Genomic DNA, 18,219 nt, shown 5'->3' with positions numbered 1-18,219 from the left:
CTAGAAGTGTAATATCACATTTATAAGGAATTAGTCTCCCTTCGAAAACTTTTTTTAATGTGGATTTGGATGGGAAAGCTATTAAATCATGTCAAATCTTATTATTCTTTTTTTTCCCTTGCACATGAGCAGGAATTTACTATTTATTATTATTATTTTCTCTGGTTAGATGTCTTTAACATGATTTTTCTATTTTAAAAATAGATTAAGTTGTCACCAACTATAAATCACATTTACTATTAAAATGTGTTACCTACTTAAAAAGCTATACGGTTCAAAAAAATCCTTAAATTAAGGATTTTTTTTTCGAATAAACAAAAATGAGCCAATTTATTTATAAATATAGTAAAATATCATTGTCTATTATTGATAAATTGCTATAGATATCTATCATGATATATCGACATCTATCAATGTCAGTGATAGATATTTATCATGATCTATTACTAATAGACAGTGACATTTACTATACTTAAAAATATTTTTAGCTGTCTTACCATTTAAAATAATTACCTTTAATTGCATATCAAACATCACAGTTGAATTTAAGGAACCAAGTTGTTACTTGGATAAAAAAAAAAAAAAAACTGTCTTCTAGTTTGAATTTTAATTTCCATGTTAAACCATTAAAATAAAAAAAAGAAAAAAACAACAATAATAACAAGAAAACCCAAGTTGAGAAAAAGAAACTCCAAAATAGTTATCAAATACAAATTATTTATGCTTCTTTTTATTCTATAATTTTTTTTAAAAAAAAAACATGAAATGAGATAGACACAACATGAGTTGTGATTTTATTTCTCGAAAACAGGAAGCAAGAAATAAAGAAACATAAACTTTATCAAACAGGTCGTGAAATGTATGGAATATATATAATTCTAAACTACAAAAATGTCATATATCCATAATTATTTTCGCTCGTTAATTATAATTAGGGTTTTGTTTCCCTTACTTAAACCAAATCTACAACACACATAGGTACAGTAAAGTCTCCAATGAATTTATCAGAAGAGGAATGGAATGAAGTAATGAACACAAATGTTAGAGGATGTTGGTTGGTATCAAAGTATATATGCATTCACATGAACAAAGCCAATCGTGGTGGTTCCATCATCAATATTTCTTCCATTTCTGGTCTTAATAGAGTTCAACAATCTGGATGTATTGCCTATTCTTCTTCAAAGACAGCCTTAAACACATTAACAAAGGTACAAATTTCTCGTGTTTCCACTACTTCTTTACTCGTTTTAGTTTTTACAAGAAGCATGTGAATGAATTTGATTATATCATTCTCCATCGACCGGGAAGTTTTTATTAAATGTTATTAGAATCCATCCGCTTAAAGCTTTTGGGTTACTCGTGATCAGGAGTTTTTGTGTTTGAACCCTATAATATTGTTTCTTAACTTGTTTAGTCTTTTACAAATTTTCAAGTTTACAAGTGAGGAAAAGGATTGAAGTATTAATACATAATTATATATTTATTGCACCCATAGTGTACATGGGTTGGATTGGGTTGGGTTGAAGGTATTTTTTGGACCAACTCAAAAATTCGGGTTGGTTTGATTGACAACCCAAATGACCCAAATAAAGTTTCCAACCCAACCCAACCCTTAAAATTCGGGTTGGGTTAGGTTGGGTTGTTGGATTATAACTTATTTTTTTTATTTTTAATGAAAAATATTCTAGTTAAAACCGTCTCTAAAGCTTTCTAATTTCATGCTTGAATGAATGATTTCGGCTACCCAAAACCCTAGGTTAAATAGAAAAAAAAATCCTAAAATAACTATTTCTTCCTAAAATAACTCTGGTGTCGCGACACTATTCTGTTTTGCATAGTAGACCTTCGAATATTGAAATGTCGTAGTGCTTTTGTCCAACACCACAACGTTGTCTGCAATATTGCGACAGATTTTATTAGCACCTCTTATGTAATTTGCATAGAGGTGCAACGTCGTGAAGCTCGAGGCGCTACCCTATTTTTGGGTAACTTGGTTATTTTTCTTCCCTCTTTTTGATGTTTGGCACGGTTTTGATTCTCTTGGACAAATTTGTTCTGTTTTAGCTCTTTTTAACTCTAAATTTGATCTCGAACACAACCTCTAGAAATTACTGACAAACAACATCAAATCTAATAAAATGATATAAAAACTATTATAAATCTGAAGTAAATTCTTGAAAAATAACCTTTTATTAGGCGTCAAAAAGAACACATGGTTCTTTCTCTTCTTTCCACGAATTTGGCAGCATTTCTAACTCTCCTTTTTCGTTCAGGTTAAACACATTTCTTGCTAATATCTTGCATGCGATTTGAGCGCAGAGGAGAAAATTTCAGCTTTCTGACTTAGGACTTCTAGGGCTAAAGAATGATATATCTCAAAGTCTGCAAGTAATTCATTGATTTAGGCTCTCAAGAAGAAGATGAAAGTAGTACAAAGATAAGTGTTCAGCTATTTCCTCCCTCTCTCTCACAGATTCTATCTAAGATCTAAAACTCTGGAAAGACCACTCCCTTTTGCCATAATTTTTAAACTTACATTAAAACACATTTTCTCTTTCAAACCATTTCAATGGAGGAAAAGACTTTACAAATTTTGTTATAATAAAAAAATCAAAAAAATTAAATAAATTTAAGTTCTTTCTTTAGCCCAATTATCGATAAGAAGATTTAGCTTGTATGAATCATTATTGGTTTAAAACCAATAATAGTTTTAAGACAAAGAAATACACATATGACAATGATATTAATTTAATTCAATGACGTATCTATTAGAATTAGAAATGGATCAATAAACTATTCTTATTTCATTTTGAATTTCAATTTTAGTTTGGATCAATAATAATTTATTAAAAAAAAAAATGAGGCTAAGGAGATTTCATTTTATGGTAAAAATTTCGTTAAAAGAAAATGGAGGATCGGTTGAATTTCAAGTAGTCAATTTCACCAATAAGATATGAAGACTTACTTCATATTTGGAATTGTACAAAAAAGACTATTTATCTCAAAGAGGTCTACGTAAAATTCTCGAAAAAATATTACTTTCTTATTTATCAAAGAAAAATCAAATGCGTTCAATTTAATTTTAAAAAGTCATTTTGAATTATTTAATTTATTAGATCTTGAATTTTCATGAACTTATTTTCATTTTTAGCGATTCATGGAAAGGAAAAGATCTCATGATAGTCAATATGAGACCTCACCATCCATCAATGCACTTCACGGACTAACTTACTTAACATTCCCTTCATATTTGGAATTTTGGAATAATAGCAGCAGTTCAACTTTTGATTTCTCTCTTGTCCTCCCACCCAGTAGCAAAAAATAAATGTGCAACGGCAATGTAGGAGTCAATAAATGAAATTAAACGACATCTATTCATAAATGAAATATCTTCCTCTTATCATCAACGATACAAGTTTCTTCATCCATTCTATTTTGTTAGATGGGTTGTATAAATAAAGAAGGTAATGAGACTGAGATGTCTTCCAATGTCAGAGAAAACAATCAAGATTATTTGAAGATTTAAATGAAACATTAATTATTTGTATCCTGGTCCTACAAAATTTTCTTCATTAATGTTCTTCATGAAGTCCATGCATATTAGGGGTGCAAGATTACCAAGCATGTCATTTTTGTAAAGATACATCATCATCAAGGATAAAAGGAAAAGAAAAACACGTAGTAGACTGACACATTATTAAATATCGAGGGAAAATTGAGAATACATGTGCCAAGCCGAAAAGAAATACACTTGCAATAGGTAGAGGATAGAATTATAAAACGGCAAAAAAATAAAATTAAATTTCAGAAAAATATAAAATCCAGAGTGAACAATTAGACCAACCCCACAATAAATAAAAAATAATCCTAGCGGACCATTCTTTTGATAAATTTAGTCAGTGAATCGAGCGCAACCGGTGATGGCGATGCAGCCACGACGGTAAGGGTTGGCCTTCCTGCGCTTCTTGCAGTCATAGTAAGAGCTGCCACGGTGACCACAAGGGACATTATTTTTCCTAAGTGCATCATAGCTCAAGTACCTACTTCTTGGATATTTATAAGCAAATCCATATTGGAAAAGTAGCCGCCGGCTGTCCTCCGTCGTTGCCGGTGCGGACGAGCCCCAAAAGGCGTAATCGGGGGCACCGTAGGCGCGGGCCCAATCGTCAGGAAAGGCAAGGGCAAGAGGGGCAGTGGCGGCAGCGATGAAGAGGAGAAATAGGCAGAGCTTCATGGTTCCCATTTTGGAGTGGTGATGATGATGCTGAAGAGGAAAACAAAATAGATTTGAGGGTTTATTGTTTATTGTTATTTGTTGTGCTCTGCCTTTTACCCTGATGGAGATGGAGAAAGGAAGGGGATTTATAAATGGGAGGAATGAAGGATTTGGGGAGATTAAGGATGTCATGTGTTTGGTTGGCCGCGTTTGTAGCTCTAACTAATTTTAATTTGATTTGGACTTTAATAGATTGCCAATTTTGTATTTTTTTTTTTTGTTTATTTAAATTAGTTCTTCTTTTTAACCTCATGGGCACCCACGTGGCTTGCTCACCGATTCAATGGTTGAAATAAGATTACTTTTTCTAAGGAAAAAATGTTAAAAGACTTTTCTAAAACTTTCACACACATATGAGTGTCCACATAAATAAAAATATTTCTTTATATGATTTGTAACAAGAAGAATTATTAATACGTTTTATGTGATTTGTCATTACCGTAATTGGATCGATAGACTTTTCTAAGTGTATGCACTTGAAGGATGATTACTCATTTCTTAATCAAACGTTAGTGATGTATATGTAAGTTTTTTTCCTCAAATGTAACTTCATAAAAGTTGTGATATGATTATTTATTTCAATTATTGTTGTAGATTCTAATGATAAAGTTGAGAGAAACTTCCACCTACTTAGGATCTAAACTAATATCGAGAGAAGAAATATGTGAGTAGCTATAAAACCTTTGGTTGAAGACCAAAGTCTAAATTATTTAGAAAAGATAACTTAATATCAAATAAAAAAGAAAAAGATTAGATAATTAAATAAACCTAACATTCCCATCAAATAAAAAAAGAATAAATAATTTTAGTTCGTTCTTTATTTTTAAGAAACGCCTTCTTTTTTTCTTTTCTTTTTTTCTTAAAGAAGAATCTTAGCATTTTTCATCATTCTAATATATATCTTGATTATTGTAGGAGAAGAAAGTTTTAATAGTTTATCATAGTTGAACAATTTTATATATTATCAATTCTATAAACTATTCAATTGTTTGAGCAATGGAGATTTTTTTTACCCAAAAAACAATTAATATTAATAACTAAAGTTCATGTTTGGTTATAACTAAAGTTCATGTTTGGTTAAGTCTTTTGGAGATAAAGAGAAAAAAAAAGTGTTGTTTTTTAATTAAATAGTAAGAGTTCTTTTTTCTCATTTAGAATTTCTCAAAGAGGTAAATGTTTTCACTATTAGCACCTTAAGCAATCTTTTTTAACTATGTTTTATAATTTTTCAAACCACTTTTATTTTTACGAAACAATTTAAGCGCATTTAAAGGATTTAAAAAAATTACTTCTTCACCAAATATTACCTATATTTATAAAAACACCTTTTAATCATTATAAGTTGTAACATCCCAAATTTTTCAAGTAATTTTTATAAATTATCTTGAAATATTTATGCGTTATTTTGATAAATTTGGGCTAAAAGTTTAATTTGGAAGACAAGATAATTAATTTAAAAGATATTTTTAAAAAGTTAGAATTTTAATTCAATTTAAGGAAAAATTGGATTAATTTACTTGGGAAATGTGTGGTTTTAAATTCATTAAATATTTGGAAGGATTTAATTTATTCAACTATTGAATTATATATTCTCTTTAATTTTGGTTTGGAGTCAAAATTAAGTTAATTAGAGAAGTTAATTGGTTTGAACTTAATTTGGAAAGAGATTTGAAATTTTTGGATTATTTTGGATAAAGATTTGAAAATTAAAAAAAAAAATGGAAAGAAAATAGAAATTTTTTTATAAAAGATTTAGAATTTTTGGATTATTTTGGATTTAATTTAAATTAATTAGAGTGTGGAATTTAGTTAAATTATGAAATTTCTAATTCATTGGAATATGGATTCCCAGATTAATTAAATTAGGATTTTCTAATTAATTAAAATATGAATTTCCTAAATAGAGAAAACATCTTATTCAAAAAGAAAATCTAATCTTACTTCAAGTTATGGAACCCAAAATAATTTAGGATTAGGATTATTTTTCCTATATAAATACAACCATCCACTTCATTCCAAAGGGGACAATTAAAGAGAGAAATCCCTATTACTTTTATATTTTTTTAGCCGTTCGCCATTGTGCATCTGTCGGCCACCACCGCTCATTGGGTTTTTTTTTTGTGAGCATTAAGACTTTGGAACTTTTTGGATTAGTTAAATGTTGGGAATTGGATTTTAAATCCTAAACTATGGTTTATATGTAGATTTGAATCTTTGAGTGAAGTTTGGAATAAATTTGGAGTGAACAAAGCGTTTGGAACATTAATTCAAGTTTTTGTTGGATATTGATTTCTTGGATTAATTTTGGAATTTCAATACGAGGTAAGTGACTTTCTACTAGTTTGTCCCTACCACTCGGAATGTTTACTTAAGACTACTTGGATTGATTCTTGAGACTGTTAAGACTGATTTGACTTATTATTCTAGATTGTTTGGACTGATAATTTATTACTGATTGAGTTGTATGATTTAATGGCATCAACTGATTGGATTGGACTGTTCTGACTATGATAAATGTACTGTTGACTGAGTATATACTGGAAATTTTACCCCTAAGATAAACGACGGTAAAATATAACACATGAGTTATATGAAAACTGATGCATGCTAAGTTATAGAGTGTTGGTTAGTTTTTCTTATCTAGGCAGGTTGTTTGGGTTGATACCCTAAATCTCGTAGGGTCATCTAGTTTGTAATTGTATTGTACAAACATTTTATTTATTTAATAAAATATAAGATATTATATTTGACATTTAGCCGCATTAAATCCACAAACCAATAAACTAACATCCAAGGTTATCTTTTGTATCTTAATCATGTATGTAGAGACATACAACTGAAGTGATAACCTAAATGGTATGTAGTAGATGGATAAGGTTGGATGAGGGGGATATTCTATACAAAGAAGTTTGTATAAGACCAGACCATAAAATGACTAATCTCATTATATAACGCCATTCATAATAAAGACTTACATTTCACCAAGATGACTATAGGTGACATGACCTAAATCTCGAGTGAGTTGTGAACTCCTACCTATGAAGGCGATCTTTTGATTTGTATGGGTGAGAGTGACCAGAACGCCAACTCAACAAGCCTACCATTTTAGGATTCATCTTATTGGGAAGTTGGGAACACAGATACACAAGACGAAATTCACTCCTTCCCCGAGGTAGGAAAAATATATAAATTGCTCCTTTAAGGGTTGATTTCGGGACTTGAACAATGTGGCGACACACCCTCTCCTGGCCCAAAAAGAGTCTAGTGATAACACCAAAAATGTGCTATCTTTTTCTACTTAACTTGGGGTTGTTTAGCTACTTAATTTGGTTAGATTGATAATTTTGTAGGACTTGAGTGTACAAGCAGTCGAATTAAGCGTTTGAAACAAAAAGGCGTTAAAATGGTGAAGTTAGGAGCCAAATTGAATAAATGAAGAAGGAATGAAGAATTCTACCCTGTCTAGCGCCGCAACGCTCTTCATATGCTTAAGTGTAACGCTAGCTCAATGCTAGAGGACAGAATACTCGGATGTAAGACAGCATTGCAACACTGCCTCAAGTGTTGTACCGCTTTAAAGATGTCCTACTGCCGCCGTCACACCGTTGTTCAACACTTCACCTCAACACTCTCGGACAGAATAGGTAGTGTTGCAACACTTTCCCAAAGCGTTGCGATGTTGCATAATTTGACGGACGATTAACCTCAGCGCGCATGCAACCGAGCGTCAAGACAGCATTGTAAGTCTGTGACGCTTGCCTGACGCTCAGCATAATTGCGCAGCAGTGTTGCAACATTATCCCTAGCGTTGCGACGCTACAGTAATTCTATAAAAGGGTCATTTAGGTCAGCCGAATATATCATAACACTTACACTCGACTTTGAGCATCACCACTCTATTCCAGCTCGGTTTTAGCCTCCCTTTTCACTAGAATTTTGTAATAATTTCTTCCCCTTTGAATATTGTATCGATTTTGAAGATGTTTAGTGACTAAAGAGTACGAACTTAGCTTGGGTTTTGTAGTTTAATTTCGTTCTAATTCGATTCTTGAGACTTTGTTATGTAATTCTGTGAGTTTATTATGATTTTATAAGAATTTATCTTGTACTTATTCTTCAATTGTCTTGTATGGGACAATCTGACAAATTAGCTATGCATGTATAATTGATTGTTTTGATTGGCCTTAATTTGTAATCGTTAGGTAGTTGTCATCCAAAAGTAAGGGTTAAGTAAGTTTGTTATGTTAAATTGGGATTCCATTTAGCAAGCATTTACTTTCTAACTTAGATAATTCTCGCTCAATTAATTGGTTAGACGATGAAAAATCAATTATTTGGCTTAGCTTTGCCTTCAATCTTAATGCCCATTGATTAGTTAAGGATTCTCGCTTTTCTTTTAATTAACTTGATTTTATGGACTACCGGTTAGGATTCTAATCGAGTAGGCTAAGTTGCAATTCCAATTTCTCACGCATCTTTTGAATAGTCTGTGACAGAATTGAAAAGGAATGAATTAAACTAGAATTATCCAAGCTAAGTATTTTGTTCAATTGATAAAATTTTTCATTCTTTCACATCGTGTACTTTTCGTTTTCTTGCAATTTTTATTCACAATTTTCACAACCCCCCCCCCCCCCCCTGGTTACTTTCTACAAGTATCAATTTTCAAGGAATCCAAATCGGATCTCTGTGGTTCGACCCCAAACTTGTCACTTGTACTACTAGTTAGTATAAGTAGTTAGTTCGGTGTATATAAATATTATTTGTGTAGCACGGGTTCACAGACGACGGTGAATCTGATGGCCTACCATCTAGTCATAGTTGGACTATAATTTATTGTTCATTAGAGGGATTGATGGTACTTAAGGAATTAGATGTAACTATAGGGGCAAAACGGTAATTTTGGCCTAGCTGTATTTACAAGCAATTTGTGAAGGGTCATCGCACTATTGATTGGTTATATCTAATGAACACAGAAATATATTTGTAGTGCGAAGAGTGCATCTATCGGTCTTTAGTGGAGTGCCCAACAATTAATGGATATTGAGTAAATTAATTAAATAATTTAATTAATTATTCAAGTACCGTTGGAGTTTCAAGCTGGAGCTCAACGGGGTATTTATGAGAATCAATTGTTGGATTAATTTGAATTGTTCAAATTATTTGAGGGAATTAATTATATGTGATATAATTATTTTAATTTAATTATATATGATATAATTACTATACTGTATTTGATACATTATAATATAAAGTTTATTTGAGGGGAAATAAATATTTGAATATGATTCAAATATTAATTATATGAATTGGATTCATATGTGATAATGGGATGAGGGTTGAAAGGATTCTTCATCTTCTTCCTTTGTGTGATTATAGAACAATGTTGTAAAATTTTGAATTCCCCTCCCCCTTTCTTCTCTCTCAAATTCTCTCATCCAAAATAGTAAAACTCACTAAACTTCTGGATTCTCACCCAGAGAATACTGAGGTCTCTATCGTGGTGGTATCCCTATTGGTTCGAGAGATTTCACTTGAAGATTGGTCTTCAAAGGTAAGGGTTTTCTAAACGCGTTTTTCTTATGTATTTTTCTCTTAGCATGTTGTAAATCTAATTAAATGTATATGGTTTCTATTTCTGTAAAAATTTTACTTTATAAATTTTGGGATTTGGGTCTAATCCTCGTTTCCACTCATGAATCTTAACCAATTTCTTTAGTGTACACATATGACTGTATATGTGCACATTAATGACTAATTCATGTACCTTTAGATTACACTCTATGACTAATGCATGTTCCTTCATGTTCATGTTTAAGACTGATTCGTATATCTTCGGGTTACACACGATGACTAATGCATGTTCCTTCGGGTTCATGTTTACGACTAATTTGTGTACCTTTCGGTTACACATTATGACTGATGCGTGTTCCTTTGGGATCACGTTTATGACTGATAAGTGATCCTACGGGATCACTATGACTAAAATGATATTTGTGTACACCGGTGCCTAGATAAACTAGCTAATAGGTAACCTAGAGGACCCACTAGCGGGTCATTATTATAGTCATCCTTCCCTCTTTCATGTATTTCAGGCAACAACAGGAATTGACCGAGGAGGGACAGAAGGGACCCGAGATAGAGTCATATGGGGACAATAGAAAACGCTTCCAGACCATTCGTGTTTTGTTTCATATATTTTAGTCAGATGTCTTGTTTTTATTTTATTAGAATTTGACATGTTTTTATATATTGGTTTTTGGATTATTATTACTATTTTGATTTTCTTTATAAATGTTTTATTCGGGATTCCAACTAAATGTTTTGGTTATTAGATTTATTATTAAATTAATATTTTAGTTTAGAATGGTTATCTATGTCTTTACTTAATTTACTTTATGATGGTCAAAATGTTTGAATGAGAATGTACATTATGTCGTAACGACCCTTATCTTGGGTTGTTATATAAGCTTTACGTATTAATAAATATTATTATAATTTTTCTAGGGGGACTTTATTAGAGTACAAATTGCACTTTTTGTCCTCAATATTTTAAAACAATTTTCAATTGGGTCTTGATATTTTAATATATATAATATATATATATTTTTTATCTATGATATTTATTTGACCATGAGATTTCAAAATGAACACTTTTAGTTTATAAAATTTGAAAAATGATTACAAATAGTCATTGAAGTTAATTTTTACTAATGGTTGACTAACAAAAAAGATGATGTACACAACAATTTTTAAGGACATGTTTGAAAGTAATTCTAACATTATTAAAATTATCTTTGTCATTTTTAAAATCACTATAAACCATATTTTTAATGATTCAAAAATCAATATGAATGATAAGAAAATTATATTTAAAAGTGTAGAATTAAAGATTAAATTAATTTCGAATAATTAAAGATGTATTTTAGAGTGATTTAAAACATTACAAAAATTGTTTGAGCAATTTCAAACCACTCACAAATATACCCAAAATGAGGTGCCAATTTTATATTGTTTCAAGCTTGTGTGATTAATATCTCATCAACTTGACTTCGTAATTTTTCAAGGTGATTGAGGGATTTAAATGCAAATGATGTTTTCTCAACAAAAAAAAAAAAAACAAAACAAAACAAAAAACAAAACAAACAAAAACAAAAACAAAACAAAACGTTGATCACATCAGTGGGGTTTCTGTCCCACTTGTTGTCCAGTTGTTGGGGGCTTTAATCCCCATTTAATGGCTAAATTAGGACTGTTTTTAAATTTGGAAAATTGAGTAAACTATTTATAAGTATAGTAAATTAGGACTGTTTTCAAATTTAGAAAATTGTATAAACTATTTATAAATATAGTAAAATATTGATGTATTAGAAATAGATCGTGATAAAGATCTATCCATATTTAATATACATCTTTCGCAGTTCTATCATTGATAAATAATGACATTTTGCTATACTTAAAAATATTTTTAGTCAGTTCACCATTTTAAAACAATTTACCGTTAAATTAACTAATTTAAGATAATGATGAAGTGAAATTTTAATATTAATTTAAATAATGAACACAAAATAGTGAAATTTATTTAATTATATTTATTTAATTAATTAATAGACATTGATGTTAAAGATAGAAAGTAAATTTTAGATTAAAAAAATTAAATTAAAAGTGTAAATTTTGAAAATGTAAAACTAAATTGAAATGATGTGTCATTTTGGGATAGTTTCGAAAAGTATTTGTAAAAATAGATCTACAAAATATTTGAAAAATAGGGTAACTTTTTTGTCTTATTTATTCCATCTAAAAGAAAAACAACGTCACTGCCGCTTTCACAATATGTTGTTGGTTTTTTTCTTTTTTTTTAATAATATATAAGATGGATAATTGAACAAATCTTGAATTGATAATACACTATTATATGTATGCCGATTACCGTTCTAAACTCACTTTGGCATTAACTTTGTTAATTCTAAAGTAATATAATAAAAAAAAAAACATCACATAAAATAAGAATGTGTTAAAAAAAATTCAAAAAATAACATATTAATCATGATACATCATCATTAATTTTATTTTATTTTATTGCAACCACGCTATATAAATTACAGAATATCACAAAAAATAAATGACTAAATCAAAAAAAAAAAAATCATGAACTTTTAAAAGTTTCAAAAATACTCTTAAACTTTAAGAGTTTAAAAAATCATTACCATTAATTTTCGATGGAAACCGTTAATGTTTTGTTTCAAAATTATCCTTAAAATTTCAAAAAGTTCTAAAAATACTCTTATTTAAAAAAGATTCAAAAATACCTTTATCGTTAATATGTGAACAGACATCATTAGTACTTCATTGCAAAGATAACTATAGAATTTCAAAGAAAAATAATAATTAATTAATAAAAATGCTTATGTGGTATAATGATCAATTCGTTAGAAGTTTTCTCAAGCTTAAAAAGAACTGATTCTAACAATAATTATACACGTATCCTCATTTATTTTTTCATATAGGTATTCTTTTCAATTCTTACACCAATTTTCTCAATAACCAAAATAAAAATTAAAACTCTAAATCAAAACATAAAACCTACAAAGTTCTAAAATCAAGATCTCCTCTTAAAACAGACAAAAAATATAACTAATCAAATATTAAAAATATATATATTTAAATATTAACATACGCTCAACTACTAACGTATAAATTTGCTAAAATATTTAAGTCCCTAAAATACCTTAATGCTTCCATTATTCTCCCTTCTTCTTGTTTAGTCCACATACCTTAACTGAAATGGACAGTTTTATTTATTTATTTTTTTTAGATAAACAAATATCAAATAATTGACAAAAAAAGGGAGCAAGGGGTATTGAAGAAGAGAAAAAAAGAGAATGGAGAAAACAGAGAAGTAAGACGTTGTTAAAATGGTTTTTGTTTATATACTAATAGTAAGAGTTTTTTTTTTTATATTTTTTTAGTTTAAGGATATTTTTTATTAATTTTAAAAGTTCATAAATACTTCTGACACAATATACTAATGGTTTCCATTTAGAATTAACGCTAAGGATATTTTTTAACTTATTTTGGAAGTTTAAGGATATTTTTTAAACTTTTGAAAGTTAAAGGGGTATTTTTTATACAAAGTACAAAGTTTAGAGGTATTTTGTATGATTTAGCTAAAATAAAAACATTCAATTTTTGTAGAAGTAGTTTTTTACAAATATTTTAGACAATAAAACTAGCTTCAAATATCTAATTTTAAATGGCATTTTTTAGAATGTCTAAACCTATTTTTCACTTAAAAATGGTCTAAACACATAAAATCTTTAATTTGTTTAATTTAAAAATCAATAATTTTAAAATGTATTTAAGCATAAATTCTAATACAATCCAATGAAATCAACCTAAAATAAATCAAATTAGGTTTCTAGAATACAAAATCAAAATGAAATAAAAGAAAAATTAGCTCATGTAATAACAAAAATACAAAGGACAAAGAAAAAAAGAGACGTTGAAAAAATCGAAATTGATTTTAAGAAATATAGATATACAAAAACTAAAACTCAGACCATAGACACGAATATAAGGTCTTTTTCTAACATGAAAGAGCTTTTATTTGATGGTAACAGTGTAAAACCCAATATACTAGGTACATTGGAATCCCATGTAAAAATTTCAAAAGCATAAAACCTTCAACCATATATTAATCTTAGGTGAAAAATAGGTGGGTTTCACCGTCTGTCCAGGATTGAGCCCTGTGATTTGACGACGGACTTAAAAAGCTACCTACATATGCTTTATGCCCAATCATTCCAGATAATGCTTGCATTCTCTATATTACCGTGTTGTTGGCACAGAATTAGCCGATGCTTATTCCCCAAATACTGTCGGAAAAGAAGTTCACAATCCGTAGACCTTCTACCTCCACGTGGCATTGCTTCGTCATGCTTTCGCACCTTAAAGAAAATTCAGAGAAACCCTATAATTAAATATGGGCAATCTTGAGTCAAATCATTTTTCTGAAAATAAAAAAGGTAGGTGCAGAGACTCCATGGAAGCTGTTCTAACAAATGGACTTGACTATATTGCGTTAGTAAAGGAGTAGAGGGTAAAGTAGAAAGAAAATAATAAACAAATAAACACCTATTTAAATATTTGTACATTTTTTCAAAAAAAGAAAAACCCCATAATTAGACATTTTTCTAAAATCACCTCCCCATTTTAGATATATTCTACAATATCTCATAAAACTATCCTTAGAACAAATCTTTCATGGGCCGAAATGGGTTGCCTTTTAAGGCCCAGACACAGGCCCATTTAAAGCCGCCGATATGGACCTGGCATGGGGTGTCGTATGGCTAATCCCCTTGGGAAATGGAAGTGTATAGCCGAAAATGGAAGCCCAAATTGAAAAAATGGTTTAAAAAAATTAAAAAAGGGATTTTTACCTGATAAGCCTATCCTTCTATATTTTCATAAATGTCTTGATTTTTTCCAAAAATGTCTTTTATGTTTTTTTTAATAGTTTTAATCTTTTTATATTTATTTATATTTGTTATATATATATTTCCTATTTTTTAATTTAATTTAATGATGAAGAGAGAAAATACATTTATTATAAAGAGAGAAAATGCATTTAATATAGTTTTTCTCATTTATCACTTGGAGAGAGAACATGCATTTATTTTAATTTTTTCTACTTTCCAATTTAAAAAAAATGCATCTAATGAAATTTTATTTTCTACTTACGTTGGTTTTCACGTATCAATTTATTGATTTTTTTTATGGATTAATGGTTATTTTAAATATACCTTAAAATATTTTTGCAGATTCATGATATTTTAAATATACCTTAAAATATTTTGTTAGATATTTGAAAATATTCTACCTAATATATGAAATATACTATAGTTTATAAATTAGAGATTGACTCGATACTTAACATAAATCACGGTATAAACCAATATATGAAATATACCACAATATATAAGTCTTCATAAATTTTATTTACACCACAATATATATATCATAATACAATAAGTCTAGATAAAAAAAAATACTCGTTTATATTAAATAAACGAATACATATATCACACTATATATCAAATTTCCTACAAAAGCTAAAAAAATATGTATGTATATATATATATATACACACACACACACACATACACTACAGTGTATATATCATAATACATATATCAGTCATGGTTGCCATGGATCTCTCTCCATCTTCGTCGACTGGATTTGCTCGTCCCGCCGTGTCGTCGATCGAATTTGCTCAACCCGTCACCGTCGATTCGCCCCACGTGTTCAGCCCCATTGATTCGTCCCAAGTCGTTCGTGTCATCTCGTGTCGAGCCATCAATTCGCTCCATGTCACTGTCTACCACCTACGAGGAAGAGGGAAGGGAAAAAGTGAGGGAAGAGGGAGAAATGAATGTGAATTATAAGAGAGATAATATATGAAATATATTATTGGAGAGAGAATATATGCATGAAGAGAGAAAATATGCATGAAGGATAGTATATATATATATAACAGGTGAGGACTATATTAGAGAAAATAAAGAGGTAAATAGGTATTTTTTTTTAATGTAATATATGTCTATTGTTTAGGTCTTTTATGTTGAAATCTTTAATAAAAATAATTGGTTTTTAACAAAATGACGTCAATGTGTGTGATTCTTAAATTTGTTCCGCACTTCCAAACTTCACCCTTATAATTAGAATAAAATGTTCTCTTGAATTTTCTTTTTTAAAAAGTTGTTCCGGTGTATTTGAATTCTTTCCCACTTTTTCTGTTTCAACTTTACTTTTGAAATTATTTTTTCATTATTTTTTTCGTTAATGACTTATATGTTTGATTCATAGGGTATCTTATGTTATCGAGAAAACATATTCTTGATATCAAGCACTCGTATAATTGACAGACCATCTAAATTATATTTTCGAAAAATATTTTATATGATCTCTAGAAATAATAATGGTATGTTTTATTTTATAATATAAACATTTAGACATGTAGTATGTTTATAAACTCTATTTGATTTCTTTAATTAAAACATGTATTATAAATTATATAATATTACAAAATAATAATTATTTAAAAAAATTAATATAAAATATGCTCATAAATAAATTGATAATAGTTTATTAGCAACTAACATTTAGTGGTGAACTATAACCAGTTTTATAATTTATAAATATAGTACAAAACACATTTTAAATAATTATTTAAATTAGAATCTAATTTAATTTGTTACCAAAAATATATTTAAAGACATGAAATATAACTCTGCATTGAATCATTGATTTTTATTTTTGAATTTATGTTTTCAAATTCCGTATCAAACAAATCCTAAGATTTTTATCATTTTTATACTTAAACGCAATGATTTTATTGATTCACCTACTACATTAAGAATAAGCTTCACCTTCGTGGCAACCATATATATAAAAAATGAATCAAATGTGATTATAATTATTGAATATAGGGTCGCTCTACTTTCAATGATGTTATTGATTAGATAGTTGATGCAAATAATTCAAATACTTGATCAATGTTCCAAGTAAGATATTTGTATCTACAAATTCAATAGCCTAAAATCCAATTTTCAAAATATCTCCATCTTTTCTTTTAAAAAATGATAGAGTAAACATGTAAAATACGGAAACTAATAGAATAATTAAGCATTCTAATTACATTTAATTTGAGTAACAAGTATGCTAAAAACAAAGTTTAAAAAATAATGAGGGTTTCAGTTTTACAACCTTTGTAGAAATCTACTTGATGCTTGCAATCTCCACAAAATTGACCTTCAATTTATTTAGTAGACCACAAAGAGTATTTTCTCTACTATTCTTAGTCTTAGATTAAGTGGTGGAACTATGAAATGAGAGAATTTTGAGTTGATATGGAGTTTGGACAAAAAGAGAATTTTTAGTTCTTTCTTCCTTCAGATTTCCAGCATGCATTAACCAACAAATTGAACAATTTGTAATCAGAAACCACACAAAGGAGATTATATTTGGAGTTACCACTTCAAAATCCATTGAAGTTTGAAGTTTAATGGCATGATATGTTAATTTGTAAGTAAAAAATGGGACAAACCCATTATTATGATTACGTTTTCATTTGTAATCATATTTAATTTAAAACTAAATTAAATATAATTTAAATTTAATTTCTAAAATTGATTTTTTTAAAAAATTATAATTTGATATCAAATATTAAATTAATAAAATACCTAAATCAAACATGAATCATATTCATGAAATCAATATTTAAGTCATCATTTAAATATACTAAACTCTCTAAATACGTTTAATTTCAAATAAATTTAAACGTTAATTATATCGCATATAATTATCCAAACCGTAAATTGAATTTGAATACTTCAAATCCACTTAATATTCTTATCAAAGGTTTAATATTTTACAAGCTAGTAGATGGACCTTATAAACCTACAGATCATGAACTCCAACGATTTAAGATTAATTAGCCAAACCTGTCAAATCGAATTAATCAACATTTATTAACTATCAAGACATACCACTATAGCTCAGTAGTTGTACTCTTCTTACTGTAGATATATTTCTGTCCACTCGATTTAAAGATAATCAGTAAGTCTATCCTACACAGGTCTTTCGTATTTACAACTAAGTAAAACATACCATTTTACCTCTGTGAATACATCTTGCTCCTTAAGTCTCCACTAATCATCTATTTACCTATGCAGATCAACTCGCATAAACAAGAGTTCATAGTTAGCTTAGAATTAAGATCAAGTTACCTCAGGCCATCAATTTAAAATAGTCAATTTTAATAATAAACGGTTGTTATAAAGAAAAGTGATTATTTCGTGGTATGATCTTAGGCAAACATCTTTTGTATAAGATGCCTCAACTCGCATATCTCTACATGAATGATTTCGGGATCACACCGTTTT

The sequence above is a fragment of the Benincasa hispida genome, chromosome 3 (assembly GCF_027475165.1).
Source record: "Benincasa hispida cultivar pf3 chromosome 3, pf3_genome.v1.1, whole genome shotgun sequence".
In the NCBI taxonomy this organism is placed as follows: Eukaryota; Viridiplantae; Streptophyta; class Magnoliopsida; order Cucurbitales; family Cucurbitaceae; genus Benincasa; species Benincasa hispida.
Note: the sequence above shows the minus strand (reverse complement) of the source record.